Below are 21639 nucleotides of genomic sequence, written 5' to 3' on the forward strand. Positions count from 1 at the left end.
GGGAAGACATATTTTTAATCTGATTTTTGTTTTGTTTTTGTTTTCTTGTTGGTTTGTTTTTGCTTTGTGTTTTTGAGACAGAGTTTTTCTGTGTAACAGTTCTAGCTGTCCCGGAACTAGATCTTGTAGTTTCTTTTACCTGCTTACTCTTGCTCTGGCTAGCAAGTCCATCCTTCACTGGCCTTAGAGCCTATTTCTTTGGGATTTCAGTATATACTAAAGGCTAGCTGAGACCTCCAGCCTTGTGAACTACTGGATTCTTGGACCTTCTGTAGTAGACAGGCATTGTTGAACTAGCTGGACCACTCGACCTGTAAACTATTCTAATTCCGTGTGTGTGTGTGTGTGTGTATCAGTCTATTCCTTTAGAGAACCTTGACTTAAGACACCCCTTCATGTCTTCCTGAGACAGGGAGAGGCTTTGTTTTAACAGTTATTTTCCAAATTAGGAGAAAAGCTGTTGATTTATCTGCATGCTTAGCTTTTAAAATGCAGTATTACCAGAATTTTAGGAAAAAAATTTTCATAGCTAACTGTGTCATCATTAGGAATGAGAAGCTTTCTACCTTTTTTTATGTGTCTGAGTGTGTTCTCTCTCTTTATCTATCTGTCTGTCTGTCTGTCTGTCTATCTATCTATACCGTGTGTGTGTGCACACACTCGCATATGTAGTACCTACAGAGGTCAGAACAGGACATTGAATTCCCTGGAACTGATGTTACTGATTGTGAGCAACCATGTGGGTGCTGGGAACCGAACCTCAGTCCTTTGCAAGAACAAATGCTCTTAAGTGCTGGGTCATCTCTCCAGCTCAGTTTCTACCATTTTCTTGAGGATTACTGATTATCATGGCCTGTTTGTTTTTTTTTTTTATATGTAGTTCATGAACTTTTAGTGGTTTTGTTTTTATTTTAAATTTAGGTCTCTTTTATCCCCCTTTAAATATTCCTTTGTATTACATCTTTTTGTACTTGTGAAAGAGGCTATTTTTTTTTTTTCTGGTTGTTTCTAATCTTAATACTGTCTGTATTTCACTCCTAGCTTCTCTGTGATACAAGCTTAATTCCAGCCCTACACTGAGCAGCTACACCCTCCTGTCCTATAAGCACAACTGAACTCAGCATCTTTCCATGAGAACCAGAAGCTGACTGGGCTGTTAGTCTTGCGAGCAAGTGAGATGATGGTGTTTGACCAGGAGAGGAACATTAGGATCCTGTCCTGTACCTGAAGCCCTTGCTGTCCCTGATCCCCCACCCCCTAGCCTACCTACACACATGTGTGCCTGTGGTGCACATAAACACGTACACAGCACATAGACAAACACACATACACAGCACATAGACATACACACTGTGAGAGGGAAAGCTCTAACAGCAGTGCCATTTCCACCTTGTGAACGTTAGGCTTTATGAAATAAAATTCTTTTAATGTTTCTGGAAAAGTTTTTCCTCTTCATTTACTTCCCCAAAGTACTTTTTAGAGCATGTTTTTGGCATTAGTAACCTGAAAATTTAGTGCCATATATATACTATATCTGTGTGTGCTTTTCCTTGGTACATATGGATGAGGTATTTTCACTTTCCAAGATCTGGTATTTCCCTCCACAAAGTGCTGTTGCCCCAGTGAAAATGTCTGCTTAAACTTAAGTTGGACTCCCATGACTAGCTAGAGATTGAACAGGCTGAAGAGTCTGCTGTCTTTCCCACTAAAAAGCTGTTCACATCTGGCCACTGAGGCTAGAGCTTGTAACCTTTTGACTGCACTTACAGTAATCAGTACACTGTTTTACCCATCATGTTTCTTTTAAAACTTTCTAGTATTGTAGAGCATGTGCCATAGCTTTCATGGAGAGGTTGGAAGACAGCTGTGTTTGGTGAGACTGCTTGCTCGTTTTCCGACTGCCCAGTCTCCCAAAATAATCACACAGAAATCTGTATTGCAATACTGTTTGACCAGTAGCTTAAGCGTATTTCTAGATAGCTCTTACATCTCAAATCAACCTATTGTATGAAGGCCACTTGTTTATTTCCCGGCCGCCCAGCCCTGAAATAACTACACAGAAACTCTATTAATTAAATCACTGCTTGGCCCATTAGCTCTAACTTCTTCTTATTGGTTAACTCTTACATCTCAATTTAACCCACTTCCATTATTTTATATTTTATCATGAGGCTCATGGCCTACCAGCAAAGTTCCAGCATGTCTGTCTCCTGTGGTGTCTCCATGGCATCTCTCTGATTGCCTCCTTTCTCCCAGCATTCAGTTTAGTTTTTCCTGCCTAGCTGTGCTCTAGTTTAACCAGGCCCAAAACAGTTTCTTTATTAACCAGTGGTATTGACATCACCTTGAAGTTCACTGTATGAGCTGGTAGCTGCAACACTCAAAACAACATCTTAGAGAATCAAGTTTTTCACTACCTCTTCTTTAGTACAGACTGTGCTTATCTGCAAAATAATAGCACTTATTTTGAGAATCTCCACATTTGAATGGTATGGCATGTCCATTGGTGTTTGTTTCAAGGCAGTTCTGCAGACACTCATGATATGTGAGACTCCTGCCATGTGCTTGGTGCTAGGGTGACAAATGTCACAGGGGAAGTAGACAGGGCTGATATTTAGATTGCAGTTAAACCATAAGCAGAAGAGTAAAAGGAACATAGAGGAATACTGAGAGGGATTAAAAGGAATGTCCCCAAAGAGCTCACATCTCACTTGAGTTTTGAAGGATGGATAGAAACTTAACAGGTATCCACAGAAAAATGAAATGAGAATTCCCAAAATCATAGGCAGAGACTTTCTTTTGATATTATTGCTAGCATGTCTAGACCGTTTTGTTGTTACTGGGTGTTTTGAGACAGTCTTCTTCCAAGGTCACCAGGCTGGTCTTTAATTCACTGGCCTACCTTCCATTTCCTGGGGTTATCAGTGTGTGCCCCCATACTTGGCCTGGCTAGTGCTTATATTTGTTAAAGTTCCATACCGCCCCCTAGTGTTTTGAAATGCCATTAAGACCGATCCTATGTCTCAGTAGTAGAGGTAAATACCTAGGTATTGTGTTTCTAACCAATTTGGAGAAGGAAATGCTGCCTGTGCAGAACCTTCTGGCACAGTGTATCTGTGTGAAGCAAGTTTCTTGCTAGTGTGTTGGATTGTGATATTCCCTAGTGCTTAACTCTAGCCTGTCTTTGATTATATTACTAGACTAGATTTTTCTCCTCTTACATGAGACTATGTAAGTTATCCCAGAGTTTGTTACTTACTGATGAGGCTAAATTTTGTCTTTGTACCTTTTGTCCCTGGTCATCAAATTTGATAAATTTCTCACTCTTTTCAAATCTTTTTACCACTGCCTTTTGTAAAGTCTGGATCTCCTGTCCGGTGTTTTGTTCTAATGCCGTCATTGAAGATTTTAAGATAGGAAGTCTGTCCAGTAAAGATAACATTTCATCCTTGGTTGTAATTTTTTTCTTTTTTTTTTTAATTGATTTTATTGAGCTCTACATTTTTCTCTGCTTCCTTCCTTGCCTCTCCCCTCTGCTTCAACCCTCTCTCCATGGTTCCCATGCTCCCAATTTACTCAGGAGATCTTGTCTTTTTCTACTTCCCACGTAGATTAGATCCATGTATTAGGGTCCTCATTGTTGTCTAGGTTTTCTGGAATTGTGATTTGTAGGCTGGTTTTCTTTGCTTTGTGTTTGAAAACCACTTATGAGTCTTGGATGCAATTTTTATAGTGTACATATTACCTTCCTGGAGAGACATTCTATCCATCAATCTATCGTAACTGATTTTGATTAATACATTTAATAGCATGAATTTTTTCAGACAATGTCTCAGTACCTCTGTCATTGACTGGGTTTTGTTCATCAAATTGGTCATATCCTTTTCCAGAGTGCTGATTTTTCCTTCTAGTCATTATTAGTCTGTAAAGACTATCATTTTAAAAAGTGCCTCTTTCTTGGCCCTATTATCAAACCATGTTTTTAAGGAGAAAATACGAGGACAAAGCTAACCCCAGAACCAAATAGAGGGATGTAAAAGGGAAATCACATAAGCCTTACATACTATCATCTAGGGTATAATTAAAAATACTGTTGAACTCTTGTATTGTTAAGTTATCTGTCATCTTGCCCTTTTAATTATAAATTTGACCTTATAAACCTCAACTATAACAAGTTGGAGTAGATACAATAACCATTATGGGCAAGTAGGTGTTGTGGCACAGTTGTTCAAGCATAGCTGGCTTGAACAGTTCGAATTGGTTATAGCACCAGATACTGAAAATTATGCTCAAATTGAAAGCAGTTACTCAGCAGTGCAAGGATGGGGAAGACATCCAGGGAAGCCTGTGACCAGCCTGAGCTTCTGCGCTGTGCAGGAAAAGCAGCACCCACAAACCAGCCATGCAGTCCGCCAGTGGCGCAGGTGACCTGGAAAGTGGCTACTCAGGACCACCGTGTGAGGAATCCTACCCAAATGCACCATGTGGAGGCTGGTGGTGGCTGTCTGGAGCTGCAGGGGACTTGAGCCCCATATTGGGCACCAACTGTTGAATTATTGTGGGTTGGGAAATACCAGGCTAATTATAAGATAGACCAAATATATTTTTCTTTATTATATGAGACAAACTCACGAAATAGGAAGTTTGAAATGAGAAGTCCAAGCTCAGCTGTATAGCACAGGAACGAGAGAGAGAGAGAGAGAGAGAGAGAGAGAGAGAGAGAGAGAGAGAGAGAGAGAGAACAAACCCTGGGCCGCCTGGTATTTTTCTCCGGGTACCCAAAAGGTCATACCCCTAACTTAGTCCCACCTCTTATTAAAGTTCATTGACTGACAGAGATTCCTCATCACACACCATTTTAATTAGAAGGGTTTGTGTGTGTGTGTGTGTGTGTGTGTTTGCTGTTTGTTTTGTTGTTGTTTAAATTGATAATGTATATATAGTTTGTATCCCACATTTTCAGGTGAGAAAGATAGCTGAGGGTCCATAGATAGTGTCATATCTGGAAGTAGGAGTTAGTTCAGGGTATTTAACCTTTGCAGTTTAGTTTGATTATTTTGGTTTTAAGGAATACGAGTTAAATCTGGCTAGCTTTGAAAAGTGGTGTGGGGTGAAATAGTAGATCACGTTCTTCTTATTCTCTTGGTGTTGTTTCCTACATTGAATTGTGTTCCTTGATTTTGTACTTGATCATTTGATTTACATGACTCAGTGCTGTATTGGTGGATAGGATAAGGCAGAGGTGTGTGGTGTGTTTGCCCAATCGGTTTGTTCGTCAGTGTCTTGGTAGTTACTATAAAAAGACAGTAGTTACAGCCCCTTCAGCTTTGATCTCATTGTGAGACCACGGAGCACAGACTATGGCAGAGCAGCTTTCAGTAGCACTAACCTAACTCAGTTGAGTGAACCTAAGTGAATGTCAAGTTTTTATTTGTAGACCACTGTAATGTGGTCTGTTTTCCAGCATTTTTATGACAATAGGTGATTAATACCATCATTCTGTGGAATCCAGGAGAGATCCAAGGCTTTGGTAAGCAGATTTTCTTAGATGACTTTTAGCATTTGACATTTGCAAAGATTACTGTGATTTGGCTCCACCCTCCTTTTCTCATTCACTGACTACCTCATTCTACCTATGTTCTTGTCTATATGTTTAACTTACTTATCCATGCTGCACACAAAGCCGTGCATAGTTTCTCCAGGCCTAAGTCAGCATTATCACATCTCTCCTCCCTACTCCTACTGCTTGATGTTTTGTTCTCTCTGTACATTCTGTTTCAAGTATGAGAGAACGTTTTGCCCAATAGGTACCTTTCTCTCTAGTAATGTCCTGTTCTTATTGTTCGCATGTTTAGACATTGACCACTGTAATTGGCTTATTTTGTACAACTAGATATAGCAAGAAATGTGCTGGAAGAAGAGAGATGTCTTTAGATGTTTTGAGTGCCTACAATTGGTTCCCACACTAATAGAGGGCAGGAGGATGGAGATGTCTTGATAATACGGTCTTTTCTACATTGTTAAGTCCTAGACATTGGGTACTAAAACTTGTCAGGTCCCAGGCGGAGCACTTTTTTTTAGCTTTGCATTCACACGCTTTTAATTTTCAGGGGCTGCATTCCATTGTTGTTTCCTTCTTCAGAATCCCAGCCTTTTAGCAAGAAGTGCCAGTCTCTTTCATAGGAAAGTCTGAGAGAAGAGACATCTACAAAAAGAAAACCTGACTCATCCTTAATGTTCTGTATTTGTTCCCAAAACAAAGAATTGAGAAAAAAAAAAACAGGTCAGCTTATTGTGACAGTTTATAGATGAATCTGGACAGCTTAAAATTTGCTTATAACAATTTTAAGGCTATGATTAGAATTATGTAAGTATTTGTTTAAGTATATTTTGGGTACAGTAGTAAGTGGTACTTTAAAAACATTTACGGAGTCTTCCTTCCTAGTATATATAGTAAGTTGCTGATGGTTTTACTTTTTTCAATTTTATTCTTAAAACTTCTGTTGGTAATTATGGTAACATTGTTATGGAAGGCACATGCTCATGTTACAGTGTGAATTCTGAGCCATACTTCCTGTATTTACATCCTATCTTAGGTTAGGTACGGAATTAGTCAAGGTTCTTTAAAGGAACAGAAATGAATCAGTTTATTAGAATGGCTTGCAAGGTGTGGACCAGGTAGTCCAGTGGCTGTCTCCTGACAGAAAGGCCAAGGAACTGATAAATTGTACCAACTGGATGTCTCAGCAGTCCCAATCTGGTGCTGGAGTCTGGATATAACACCAGAGAAGGAATACTTCAGCAGCAGATAGATGAACTTGCCAGTAAGAGTGGGAACAAGCAGACAAAAAGTAAAAGCTTCCATCTAAAGGTGTAGCCCAGATTTAGGATGAGTCTTTCTACCATAGGCATGCCTAGCTGCTTGTATCTTAATTGATTACAGATGTAGTCAACTTGACAACCAAAATGAATCATCACAGCTACTTTTTTGGTGTGTGTGTGTGTGTGTGCGTGCGCGCGCCTTGAACTCCTGATCCTCCTGCCTCTAACACCTTGGTGCTGGAATTAGAGATGTGTGCCACCTCACTTAGCTATCTTTGATGCAGGAGGTGCTTGGAAAGTCCTTCTGTTCTTTGGTTGTCATTGAACTATAATAGCTCCTATCTTGTGAGATTATTATGAACAGTAAAGTTTGCTGCCTTCTGGCATCTTAACTGTTAACAGTGAATGTTAGAAAGGCAAATCCAACCTGAGATTCTTAGAAGCCAAGTTCTTTAAGTAGAAGGGCTTTTAATAACCAAACACCATCTAAATCTTAGTGTGGATAAATATAGCTACTTCTGTATTAATTAAGGAAGTAACACCATTGCTTAGAATATTAAAGGGAGAGAGGGAACTGAGCTAATTAATTCTGCCTTGCTGGTGGTAGTGTTCCTTTCTATTTTCTGGGGTAGAATAATCTGTCCTGTTCCCAAAAGACTTAAGATCTCAAACAGCAACCACAAAACAGATACCCAAGAGAAGCTGATACCCAAATGACTTTCCCTACAATCAAATATATATTAGTATATAGTTTATTTGCCATTATATGTTGACACACACATATATAATATATATTATATATAGTGGTCATTCTTTTTTTTTTCAAACAGCACATGTTGTTTGATTTTTATAGACGCTCTTTTTAGCATCACTAACCAAATTGTGTTCAGGTTACAAACAGCAGAGAAGAGCCACAAATAAGGGAGAATAGATTGATATTCTAAGTATTTGGCAGACAGAAATCTTGAAAGATGAAGTATTTTGGATTCATTATTTTCCCTTGCCTGATGAGAGATTCCTTGGTGTCTGGATTATTGAGCTAATCTGTATTTTATTAGTGGTTAAAGCATTTGAGTAGTGCCCTATAATATAAGTACAGCAAACTACTATTGTGAACTTTTGAAAGAAAAATAGGTGATATATTTGACCTGCAAGTTTGCGATACAGTCCCAACTCCCCCAACACCTAGGATGAGGGCATACTAAATAGCTTCTGCTGAATGGAGAGCAGAGAACATTGATCAGCAATTGACTTAAGTTTGATTTTTTAAAATGATAGTGATATTTTTACTGTACAAAAGTGATTCCTTCAACTTGTACAGTAATATTTATTTATATGAATATTGGAGAAACTTGAACAGCACAAAGATGAGCTTCTAAAAACTTGGAAATAAACTTACATATGTTTAAAACTAGCATGTCTTAGTTCAGTTTCCTTGAATAACTTCCATAGAGGTTGGGAGAAATTGGTTTTGTTAAGACTTTTGGCTTCCACCGAGGTGGCTGCATTCTTCTCTTGGCACAGGCTAGAATTCTCTTTTCACAAAGAAACTCACCCAGAACCTCTCCTCTAGTTGATGGAGCCATTAGCCTCTTGTTGATTTACATACCCAGGCTCTCTGCAGTTTTGCATGCCTCTTGAGTGGTAGCCAAATTTAGGGTTTTAGACTCTTGTCTTTTCTTTAGTCCTTAAGAATATTTTTAATTTAAGAAAAAATTTAAATGACACAGAAGTAGAATAATACAATGAATCTTGCCATTTATTTTTGCTGTTCCAGTATAGGTTCCATATATTGGAATGATAGGTTCCATCAACCTATCATTTCACCTATTAATTGTTTAGTGTGCATATCTTCCAGGTATGGTTTTTATAGAAAACCATACTGTCATACCCTACAAAAATTAACCCTAATCTCTTACTAAAACTGAATCTTTTTTTTTCTTAATTTTTTTTTTCAAAGATGGCATTTTACAGCTACTTTTGAGTTAAAAATAAAGCTTATAGAAAGCATTTGGTTGATTGGCACGTCTTCAGGTTTTTTTTGGTTTGTTTTTAAATCAACGATAGCCTCCCCCCTTTAGAGGTTAATGTAATTTATTTATTGTGGAGACTGGCTGCTTCTTCCCAAATTGCTTGTGTGTCAGCATTGCCAGGGCATAAATTTAATTTTCACCCTGGTATTATACCATGTTACTCTTTCCCACATACTGATAAGCTGGAAGTTTTGAAGATGGGATTATTTTTATAGTTATTAATTATTTTTTAAAATTCAAAGGTGGAAGGGCTATGAGAACCCTGGCAGGCTGCTTGAGTCTGTACTCTAGCCTCTGAACCCTGTTTATCTTTATAGAATAGTTGCTCAGCCCACAGCCACAGAGGAAGATCTTAGGCCACGTCTTCATAGCAGAAGGCCTACAGATAGTATCTTTATTATTTTTAATTATGTGTGTCTGGAAGTATGTGAACAGGAGTACAAATGCCCACAGAAGCCAGAGGTCTTGGACGCCCCAGTTCTGGAGATACAAATGGCTGTGAGCCCTCTGGAAGGACAGTATATGCCCTTAACCAGCAAGCCTGTCTCCAGCCCAGTGGATAGTGTCTTGTTATTTTTTGTTTTAATTTTTCAAGACAGAATCCCTGTGAGTAGCCACAGCAGCCTGGAACTCAGCTTTGTAGCCAGTGTTGCTTCAGTTTTCCAAGTGCTGGGGTTCTGTAATGTGCTACCATCCTGAGCTGTCTGTAGCTAGTATCTTAATAGCTACAGACATAGCACATGTATATGTGAGCATGTGTTGTGAGAGAGAACTTAGTTAAATAGGGACTATGTTGCTGTTTCTATGGAGGATTTGTTTGGAGGTTTTATATACACACACACACACACACACACACACACACATATTTTGAGGATTGAGGCTGTAGAATTAGAGGGCTTAGAAGAATGTGGACTCTTCAAGAAAGAAACCTGGGAAGTTTTAAGCCTTTATTCATAGTCGAGGAAACAGTTTTTCATGTGCCTCACTGTTGTTTGAGCATTTTAGAGAGTAGAGAGTATAAAGAAAGATAAGAGACAACAAATTGGAAAAAATGACCTCAAAATATTAATGTGATATAACTACTTATTTTGTAAGTTCTTAGGAAAGCCATGAGACTCGAGAGAGAAGACTTTGAAAGCTGGCCAGTAAAATCATATATTTACCTGGGCAACATTGTTACATAACTGTAGTCACCATACTTGGGAGGCTGAGGCAGGAAGATCTCAAGTTCATAGTCAGCCAAGGCTCTATGGCAAGACCCAAAGACCCACATCTCTGAAAGACAGAAGACGCTTATGTGTGCCTATGAAGCCGAAAAGTATGAAAAATAACTCACATATATATATATGTATGTATATATATATACATACATACATACATATGCATACATGCACCTCCTTGGTTCTCATCACACATATTCTGTAAAAACCAACTCTCCACTGGCTATGACTGCTTAAGAGACTATCTTCAAGGCATCTGATGTCAGATCTTACAGCAAGTCCTCATTGAGCCTCCACCATCCCCAACTGTTGTACTTCTTGTCAAATGTTGAATAGCAACTTCTGAGGTTCTTGGTTTTTGTTTGTTTGTAGCCACCCAATTATTCTTGTTACAGTCTGAATCAGATGTCCCCAGACATGCTCATGTTTTGAATGTTTGGTTCTCGGCTCTTGGTGCTGCTTGGGGAGGCAGTAGAATTTTGAGGAGGTGAAACAGCTAGCCACAGTAAGTAAATAGGGGCAAGCCTTGAATGTTCCCTTAGTTTCTAACTCTTTACACTTCCTGTTCTGTGTTGTGAAAGCTTCTGTCACACCTTTCACCTCCTTCCCTGGTGTGGAACCTTCTAGAGACTTTCAGAGACGGAGACCAGAGCCAAAATAAGTCATTCTTTAAGTTGATTCTGTCAGGCTTTGTGGTTGCATGGATGCAAGGTGGCTGACCTAGGAAAACTGGAACGAGAACAGTGTCACTGTGTCTAGACCTGGCCACTTTAGCCTGCAGAACTGTTTCTTGAGAGGAATTTTGAAAAGTTCGGAAATATAAGCTAGAAAAGCTCTAGAATGCTATCAGCAGAGCTTAGTGGGAGATTCTGGCCGGAGTGCAAAAACCAGAGTACTGATGGAGCTGTGTGCAGTGAAGGCCTAGCATGTAGGGATTCTGTTGGGATTGGACTAGCCCTCGCTCTTGCTGCATTCTAGTATATTTTGTTTTGCCCCTCCCCTGAAATTTCGAGTGAGGATGATTTCAGGGATTAATTCTGTTGTGGAACTTTCAGAATAGCATGACATTGTTGTGGTTGTTACTGGCTGCTTTTAGCCAGGTTTACAGTGAGAATTGGAAGAAAATTGATGCAGGAATTTTTCAAAGTGCCTAGTTGGCCAGAAAAGCAGCACCCTTTAAGTTGCTCACAAAAGTAGTTGCTAAAGATATTAGTGGCCTTACAGAGAAGCCACGCACTCCATACTGGGACTACGGAAGGGTGCTTTGAGGACCCGTCAGGAATAGGGTATGGCTTTACTCACCTAGATCTGGAAAATCGCAGATTCATTTGAAACACTTTGCTTTAAAAAGTGAGTGTTCTGGGTGCTCTACTCAAAAGGATAACCTAGGGAAATGGTTTCCCAAGTTCAACTGACTAGGCAATCAGAGGCAATTACAGCCATGGTCCAAAGGGGCTGAACTTTGCTAAAGCTGGTGCCAGGACTTTGTGTTATCTGTGTGGTGGTCAGTTTGTAGGCATGTAGAATGTAAGAGTTCCTGAGTCTTAGAGGCTTGCACCAAGATTGTTAAGGAAAGTCCAGGAGCCCAGACAGTGTGTAGCTGGGTCATATTTCCATGGGGAGTACCTGACAAGACACGATGTGAAGATGTAGAAGTGAAGCCTGAATTGCAGTGGGGAATCCCAGGGTGTTGGGATGTGCCAGAAATGTGAGACTTCTGCTGAGGGTAATAGAACTGTAGTTAAGTTTATATTGTAAACTGCCTTTTGATTTGAGAGTTTACTAAGAATGTAACTGGTGTTTTCTTTGTGGCTATCTTGACATGAATTCTATTGTTCCTCAGACCATTTGTCCCAGAAGATGGTGTTTTGTGTCAGTCTGAAACCTTGTTGATTGTTATCTAAGTAAGTAATGATTTAGGTGTTGGAAGTCCGTAGTTCTAATAATATTTTCTGTGAATTTAAAATTAGTGACCAATCTATACCAATATGGATGCAAATTAAAGGAGTTCCATGTGATGTAGGGGTGGAGTTAGAGTACAGCTAAAGCAGCACTGTCATCAGAAGTATTGTCATATTGCCTATGGCATCTGCTTTTTAGATTTGGAGAAACAAATGCTTTTATTTTTCAAACTTCTACTGAGCAGGAACTTTCTGTTCTGCTGCTCCTTTATCCTCCTTCCAAAACTGTCTTTCTTTGCTTCTGCTAGAACTGTTTTTGGGGGGTATGTGTTGGGGGAATGTCTCATTGTATAGTTCAGACTGTCCTGGGATCTGTGGCACCCCTTTGCTTTTCCTGAGTTCACAGGCCTGCACCCCCCTGCTTGACTCTGTAAGAGCTTCTCTGGTTGAAGAGATGAGCTGGGATTTAAGATTGAGATTTATTCACTTATTGTGCAAATGGTCTAGTTCACACTTTTGGCTATGGAGCTGGAGAGTTGGCTTAGTGATTAAAAGTACACACTGCTCCTACATCCCGTGTGTCAGAATCTGTAACTCCAGCTCCAGGGGATCCTCTGCAGGCATATGCTCATGTGCATACACCAAAACCAGACACATATACATCCAAATAATTAAAATAAATCTTTTTATTTTTGTTTTGAAGAGTTTTTACCTACTCTTCAAAAGAAAAGTGTTGAAAAATATTTCATGCTTAAAATAAAAGCTTTGCTCTCCTGAAGGTAGATAGTGAAAACACAAAGAGTCATGATTTCAATCCTTGTCTGAGAAGAAATAACCAGCAGTAAAGGCAGTGACAGGGACGTAGTGGGGTGCTTGGGAACTGAACTTGGATCCTCCACAAGAACAGTGAGTACTCTTAGCCTCTCCATCATCTTTCCAGCCCCCAAGGGTGTAGTTTTAAGTTAATGTTGGTGATGATAATATATTCTTCCTGCGAGGGCTGTCAGAGTTTGGAAATGGAAATAGGACTAGTGGTTCCTCACAAGCATCTGTGGCAAGTGTTCCTAATTAGGCACTAATCCAGTAGAAAAGGTAGATTTTTAATCTAAACCTCAGAAGTTTTTCATTCAGTGATATCTTCCCTTTAATCCACTGTGATAAATCCATGTATGATGTTAATGTTCCTATTGTTTACTAAATACATGCAGCAGCAGTGAGAACAGATCTCCTTGCCCTGTTGGTCCTCTTTTAGTCCTACAGATGCAGACAATTCCAGTGTAGAAAGACCCTTTGGAGGCTGTTTCAGACAGAAGATGGTGCCAAAGGGGGAATAAACCAAAAGTATACTGGGGAGGAACCAAAGGGTTCAGGTATTAGGAAAAAAAATTACAGGAAAGGGAAAGAATTGAAAAAGAGTTTTGGGCCAAGTGGCAGTTTGCTGAACACTGCCCTCCAACAGGGGCAGGAGCACAGGCTTGTGCAGAGATGGCCCTTTTGAGATTAGTTTTCAGGACTCGAGGGATGACTTTGTGATACCTGATAGGAACTGGCTGAGGTTAGATTGGGTGCATCTACATAAAGATTAGAAGCATGGCTTGGATTAGTGTACAGTGATAATTGTGTAGAGAAGTTTGGGAGTCTAATAGAAAATTCAGGAGACTTTGTGGTATTGAATGGACTAAACCTTGGACATAGTGACGTTTGAGAGGAGGAGCCTATAAAGAAGCTGATCATGGAAGCCAGTAATCAGAACCGGAAGAAAATCTTCAAGAAGCCAGTGAGAGCCAGACAAAATCCCAGCAAGCAGGGGAAGTGGCAAAGCGCCAATCCTAACCAAGAAGCTGTTTGCAATTGATAGCTGCTAAGAGAGGAAAGGTCAGCCTTCTCTAATGGAGTGACTGGTTATGTCAGCAACGCTTGTGGACCTCATGGCCACAAGAGATCAGCCATTCTCCTCTCCTCCCCTCCTCTCTTCCTCTTCCCTCCTTTCTCTTTCTTCTTTTTTCTTTCTTTTTTTTTTCTTGAGAGAGAGAGAGAAAGAGAGAGAGAGAAAATATGAAGTTGGAGGAGGGCAAAGAATATGATCAAAATATACTGTAATAAAAGCTTTGTAATATTTTTAAAAACTAATTTTTTAATGTACAGAATAGTATAAAATGTTTCCAAAAACCCCATCTTTACCCTAGTTTTTTTTTAAATTATTTATATTTCCCTTTAATGTGATACATTGTTACAAATGATGGATGAACATTCATATAGTAAATCCATAGTTTATAGTGTACACTCTTGGTGTTGGACAGTCTATTAAAAAGAAAAAAGGAAAAGGAACACCACAGTAGGATGAGACTCCTGAGGAGAGCGGCTTCAGGGAAACGTATGGGAAGAAGGAAGACTGGGTGTGGTCGGGTTTGTTAGAGCTGCATCTGTTTGGAGTTGAACTTGTTTCTTTGTTGAACTAAGAGCTATAGAAAGTGGGAAATTAGTGATTTTTTTTTCTTTTAAGGAAAATGAACCTTTCACTCAACAAATGCTCATTGAACATTTTACCAGAAGCCTGTGAAGATTCTAGACTCTAGGAGTATAGCATGAATAAAATGGCTAACTTCCCAGTGTTGCGTACAAAGAAGGGAACTGGAAGTAAATTCATAACCCAAAAGCAAAATGCATGTGTCAAGAAATAGGATTACACTTTGATGAGAAACTGAAGGTGGGGAGGTGCTGTTCCTGTTTAAGAGACCAGAGAAGGCATCTCCGAAGAGGCCATGAGACTCTAGAAGGAAATGAATGTATCTGGGGGGCAGATACTTGGTCCCTGTAGTCATTTCAAAGTAATACATGTAGTAAGCTTGAATTTAACGCTTTATATAACAGAAGTGCCCCTCCCCGGAAGATGAAGTGTTACCATTCCAGTAGTTGTTTACCACCATTATTTATTAAATCTGTATCTAATACATGCCTAAGGGATACAAATGAATCTGTGCTTAAAATACTAGTTTGTTCATGTTAAAATCTTAAAACTCCTCCCAAAATTCAGGTTTTCTTCCCTGTGGCCATTATACTTTGGTCCTTTATCATTCTTTCCAACCAGCTTCAAACCACCTTCCTTCTGGAGACTCTGTTACCTTTGTCAGGCGGGCTCTCAGGGACTAGTCCTCAGGAGTACCTCCACCCTCCCTTACTTTTAGGGTCGGCAGCAGTAATAGCTGTCATATAGTATTTACTCACTGAGTAGCATATACCATAGATTGTCATCCTCTTTAATTCTCCCAAGCCCTCTGAGACAGGCGTCACCATTGATAATCAAGGATTCCATGTCTAATCATTCTCAGGTTGGATTTAAACTCTGCCTTTTGATACTTCAAACTCTTGATATTTAGTAATACCTTTAAATTGCTTCAGGTCTAGTGAAGCAGTAATGACCAGTTTGTGCTGTGGGGGTAAACAGGTGATATTTTGTTACTTTTTATTCTGGCTGACAGTTCAAACTGCATCATGCCAGGGAAATGAAGGCAGCAGGTCACATAACATCCACAAATCAGGAAACAGAAGGATGAGAACAAACTAGTGCGTACTTTCTCCATGTTCTGCAGTCCAGGGTTCCCTGGAATGACGCCACCCACAGTTAAGGTGAGTCTTACCACATCAGTTAATGTAATACAGTCGTGCCCAGAGGCCCGCTTCCCAGGTGATTCTAAATTCTGTCAGCAATTGTCAGTTAACACTAAGGATCATAGCAGGAAAGTAGGAAACTGAGGGAATTTTCACCCACAGGATCCTCTTTGTGATTAAAAACCCAGGTTCTTAAAACTGTGGGGTTGTATAACTGTGTGTTGGGGAGAGTCCCAGAAATATTACAACGGCAGGTTTCTGGGGGCTGGAGAGATGGCCCTTTGGTTAAGAACACATAATTGCTCCTGCGGAGGTTTTGAGTTTAGTTCTAAGCACCTACATCAGGTGACACACAACCTCTTAGAACTCCAGCTCCAGGAGATCCAGCACTTTTGGTCTCCTGGAGCTGGAACCTACGTGAACATACCCACGTAGAATGATGGCAAATTAATTCAGAGTCAAATGTGCAATGAATTCAAGGTGTGTCTGGTAGTACCTGCCTGTATGCGTTCCAGCCTCACTGCAGCTGTGGTTCTGAACACAGCACACATGCTAAGCCGTGTTTACACCGTCACTTAACACAATGCCCTCAAATACTGCCCCAACACCAAGGCTGAGATTCAAGACTGTTGTGTTATAATACTGTGCTTGAGAGTGGATTCCTGCTCTTTTAGAAGCATAATGGTCTAATTACATAAAACGAAGACTTACTATTTTCCTGTCATTCCTCAGCATGTAAGTATCAAATTAGTAATCTTTGGATTGTATTATTAGAATGTTTGGTTTAAAAATTGTTGTTTGAGGCTGAGTGTGGTGCTATCTCTTTAATGCCATTGCTTTGGGACGGCAGAAATCTGAGCGTTCCAGACCAACCAAGGTTATTGTAGTGAGGTCCTATTTTTTCTTTAATTTTTCTTCATTTTAAAAAAGATATTTATTTTGTTGATTTTTACATTCCACCCACGGTTTCCCTTCCCTTCTCTCTTCCCAGTCACCCACCCACCCCATCCACTTCTCCTCCATTACTCTTCAGAAAGGGGCAGGCCTCCCTAGATATCAGCCAGCCATGCTTTATCAAGATGCAGTGAGACCAGGCACCTCCTCTCCTATTAAAGCCGAACGAGGCAGCCCAGTTCTGGAAAAGGTCCCAAAAGCAGGCAGCAGAGTCAGAGACAGCTCCTGCACCCTCTATTGGGAATCCCACAAGCCGCACAACTGTCACTGGTATGCAGAGGGCCTAGGTCAGTCCCATGCAGGCTCCCTGGTTGTCTGTTTAGTCTCTGTGAGGCCCTATGAGCCCATCTTAGTTGATTCTGTGGGCTTTCTTGTGGTGTCCTTGACCCTTCTGACTCCTGCAATCCTTCTTCCTCTTCCTCAGGATTTCCCAATCTCCACCACTTGTTTGGCTGTGGATCTCTGCAGCTGTTCCCATCAGTTGCTAAGTGAAGTGCCCCTGATGACCATTGGACTAGGCACCATTCTATAAGAATAGCCGAATACCATTAGGCATCATTAGAGTGACTTTTTTTTTTTTTTTTTTTTTTTGCCAGTTCTATTTAATTTTATCCTAGGTCTCTGGGCTATTCTACTTCCGTGTCCTAGCCCACTAGGCAGTGTCAGGGGTTACAACACCCTATCTTTAAAAACAAAATAAATTTATTTTTAAAATTATCTTTAAAAATAGAATAAAATTAATTATTTTTAAATTGAAAAATTTAAATGATACCTATGGATTAATTGTTGAATAGTGTATATGTGTTCAGACACTTGCATGCTATGGCATGTGTCAAGGTCAGAGAACAAATTTGGATGTCAGTCCTTGCCTTTCTTCTTGTTTGAGGTAATGTTTCTTTTTGCCTGTTCTGCATGTCTGTGTCTATGCAGGGTCTCTCTTTGTTGTTAGCTGCTGTGCTGTAGTCTTCTGAGGATTCCTCTCTACTTCAGGTCTTGTCATAGGAGTGCTGGAATTAAGCAGCTCATGCTACTGCACTCAGCTTTCACAGGTTCTGGGTTCAGACTCAGATCCTCATGTGTGCACACGAGCATTTCATTCACTAAACTATCACCCTAACTCCTGAGCAATAGTTTGATTTTATAATGCTCATTGTGGAGAATGCTGCTTCACATAAATGCATAGTACATGACAGAAATGTTTAGGGCCTTTGCAGAAATAATTGGAAATTTCGCCCTAATCACAACCCAAAATTTGCTAAATTGCTTTTGTATGAAATTCAAGTCAGCAGCTCAAGCAGCACTTAAAAATAAATTAAATTCTAATATAATACAATCCAAAGATATACTAATTTGATGTTTATATGCTGAGAAATGATAATAGGAAATAATAAAGTTTTAGTTTTCTGTAATAAAGCCATTGTGTTTTGATCTAAGGAGAAAACTGTGCAGGTGTGAAAGCACTGTACTGCACCACAGTTGTGCTCCTCGGTGCCCTGTAATGTGATGTGTGTGCAGTGCAAAGAGCGAACATTCCAAGTCAAGGCTGCAGCAACGTAGGCAAATACTGCTAGGAAATCTACCTTCATTATACATTGATTCTGACTAATTTTTGGTAGTTGCAATTCAGAAACCTTTTAAGCTGTTGCCAGTTTTTTTTTTTTTTGTGACCACCACCTTTAGTTATGTAACTATATGTCATCATAGCTTATAGCTTAAGAAGTTGAACTTCAAAGAAAACTTTTAATTTTAAAAGATAATTACTGTGGTAAATTGACCAACTGTGATCATATATTTTATGAACTATGAAGTGATGTTAGGATTTATGAATATAATATGAAATAATTAAATTGAGCTAAGGAACATATAGCCACCACTTCAGATACTTACTTCATTAATTTATAATGGTCTACTAATGCCTACATATCACATTCATATAGATGGGATTAATTTTGATGTGATTGTATGCCTCTTGTAAAATGTTAGGCAACATTTAAATCTAGTCTAGAGCCAGAAACCAATATTCTATGATCCCTCTACTGTTTGTGTGTAAGGATGGGAGACACATAGGTAGTACTTGTGGTTAATGAGGCAGGCAAGACCAGGGTTCCTTCCTGTTCTGGAAAACCAGCTGCTGGACTCTTGAGGTGCTCAAAACTCATATTGAGGAGAACTGTAACAGAAAGGCCATCGTGCTTGGAGTGAGGATGATGGCTTAAGACCTGAGTAAATGAAAGCGGTCCTTTAAACAATGAATTAGTGTAGTACAGCTTACAAAGTAGTATGTCTTCATGGTTTTAAAACATCTGGTAACATTGGAAAACTTACATGAAAGAGTACCATCCCCTATCCAACGTCAATCCCTGTCCCACTCTTAGACAAAGTTACTTGAAACCATTGAGGTCTCTCTTTTATTGTCTGTATTTCTGTTATTAGAATGATTTGTCTGTGGTAAACTTTATGTATTGAACTTTTATTTCCCCAAAGGGTGAAGCTTACCCATTTGTACGCTTTCCTCCTCATCCCTATCAGTAAAGTTATACCATTTATTTTTGTTTCTCCTTTTTGTTACCTGGTAGCTTTGGTAAGCCAGCACCTTTTATAAATTACCTGATTTACAAAAACAGTATCTCTTACTTCATCCCATCTAGAACAGTAAACTGGGTTTGGTGAGAGTTAGGTGTAAACTTAGAGGTCTAGGTATTGTTGGGCAATTATCTGGAGTCAATCTTTAGTATTTTTTTGTGAGATTTATCATAATCTTTGCCTTTTATGTTTTATAGAAATAAATACCTTCCCTTAAATTGATGAAAATGAAAATACAGAAGAAAGAGAAGCAGGTAAGTGGTCCCGTTTCTCTTAGGTGTTTTATGTGTTTGTTGTACCTTATGCCTACTAAAGAGGATAGACTAGCAGTGTGGGCTCACACTTTAACCTCTGGTAGTTCGTGTTGTCTCTGCTTTTCATTATACAGAGTAGCGGAGCTCTGGGTGACTACCACATGAATTTCCCCCTTTGCTTCAGTCATGTCCATAGTGGAGCAGTGTAATGGAGCTGTGACTGAGAATGCTGCAAGCTAGCCCTGTAGAAATGCTTCCTCTTTTGGAACAACTTTTTAGATTTTTTTTTTCTGAGTGATGTGACCAATTCTCTATAGTTTTTAATGTATTAATAATTATTGGAGGTTTAGTTTGCTAAAACATTTCCCCCACATTTTGTGTGTGTGTGTGTGTGTGTGTGTGTGTGTGTGTGTGTGTGTGTGTGTATGCACATGAAGTAGGTACACATGTAATAGCTTATGTGTGGTGGTAGGGGGAAGTTTGTGGAGTCACTTCTCTCCTTCCTCCTCTTTGGGGAGTTCTGGGGCTTTAGACTTGAGCTCAGGCTGCCAGGCTTACTCCACTGGTGCTTTTGCCTGCGGAGACACCTCATTGTCCTAGAAGCATTCTTTTTGTTGTTGTCATTTTGGTTTTGTTTTTTTTGAGACAGGGTTTCTCTGTCTTTGGCCCTAGTTAGAGACAAGGGGATGTGGGCTATCACAGACTACCCTTTGGATGACCCTTGTAGGGGAGCATGATTTGGAGAAATTATTCTCATCAGTGTCAGTTATTCACAAGAAAAGCACTACTTCTAGCTAAATACTGGATTTCTCTTTCCTGGTGCCACAGTGAAGTGGAAGTTGTAGGTAAGCACCACAGAAAAGGTTCACCTGCTGGGACTTGATCCTGGGTTCACTCTGACAGGCACCTGGAGCTGTGTACAAGTTCTTCTATTACTGCTACATTTATGATGAGGAAGATGGGAACAACCACGCATCCATCCAAAACCACCATTTAAATGCATTGTAGGATATATCCCAGACCCTCAAAAAATTGTTATATATGATAGGCAGGCAGGCTTACAGTTCTTAAGGCAATTTTCATGTTTAGTTTTTAAAAATTCTTTAAGGCGAACTATTATGTATCCTTAGAGAGATTTTTATTTTAAACTTAGAGTAATGGTTAGTGAAGAGAATGGAATTTCTGTTGTTTGGGATGTGTTTTCTGTTTGGGGTAGGTTTGTTGGCTTCTGATTTGTATTTGAGATAGTCTTGATATAGAAGTATAGGTTTATGTGTAGTCCAGACTGATGTTGAACTTGAGATCAATTTGCATCAGCCTTGTGAGTGCAGGACTATAAGGTGACCCTGCTGTGCCCTGCTGCAGAGTGTGAATTCTGCTTGAAAATTACTGTGAGCTGTGTTGGGGTCAGGTTGAATAAATAGGAAGAACTGATCTTGTTCTTTTTGTCAGTATTTGACACTGGGTCATACGGACTATTGAACTGCAAGAAATATAGCACATAAAAATGGAATACTGGAGCCAAAACAATCTGTGGGCTCTAGGACTGAGTATGTATCACACAATTTAGGGATGGATCGAAAGGGCTTCGGTTTTCATAGAATGAGATTGAAATTCCCACTGTATCACTTAGGCTCTTGGAAAAAGTTCAGTCTCATTTTTCACAGTGTGAAAAGTAATTAAATGATAGTCAAATACTTAGAATTTGATATATCAAAAGCAAGCAAATCTTTAGTGTATAACAGTGTGAAGAGCCGTCAATCTTGCTTTAACCATGATACTAAAATGTTAGAAGCAACACAAAAAAGGCTTAGGCTGTAGCTTGGTGCTAGAGCACTTGCCCAGCATGTGCTAGGGGAGTGGGAAAGTCTGTTTTAAAAACATCCATTCTTTAAAAAAAAAAAAACCTCATTTCTTTTAGTTTGTTTTTCCACTTCTTTGAAGAAAAATGGCATGTAAATGCTTTCTGATCTTTGAAATTTCTCTGCTCAAAATTTTATTGGGGAAAATTAAAATGAGATGACAGATTTTTACAAGTTAATCAAAATTCAGCAATAAATAATCATGCTTCTTATTAACTAGAAGGGGCATAACAGGTGGCATGCCAAGAACAAAGGCTTTAGAAATTGACTTTGTATTGCCAAAGGAAATGCCCCCGCCCCCCCCCAAAAATAGGACTGGGAAAAATGAATCTCTTGCAGTCTTTTTATCTGTGTTGATGAAAATAACTAAACTGCCTCTAAGAAGTGTATGGAGTTTAATT

The 21639-nt window shown here is 39.5% G+C and overlaps 1 protein-coding gene across 5 annotated transcripts in view; it reads left to right on the plus strand.

Moving 5' to 3' along the window:
- Positions 1-21639, plus strand: part of Chd6 (chromodomain helicase DNA binding protein 6) — a 165290-nt gene that overhangs the window by 18798 nt on the left and 124853 nt on the right. For 4 of the 5 annotated variants that reach the window (XM_085697076.2, XM_085697081.2, XM_085697077.2 and 1 more), the window contains one exon: positions 19320-19376. The gene's annotated coding sequence lies outside the window, so the exon portion shown is untranslated. Of the gene's footprint in view, positions 1-15455; positions 15604-19319; positions 19377-21639 lie in introns of all 5 variants that reach the window. The other variant, XM_085697078.2, reaches the window with a different exon arrangement.

Source organism: Myodes glareolus, chromosome 10 (genome assembly GCF_982192425.1).
Source record: "Myodes glareolus chromosome 10, mMyoGla1.1, whole genome shotgun sequence".
In the NCBI taxonomy this organism is placed as follows: domain Eukaryota; kingdom Metazoa; phylum Chordata; class Mammalia; order Rodentia; family Cricetidae; genus Myodes; species Myodes glareolus.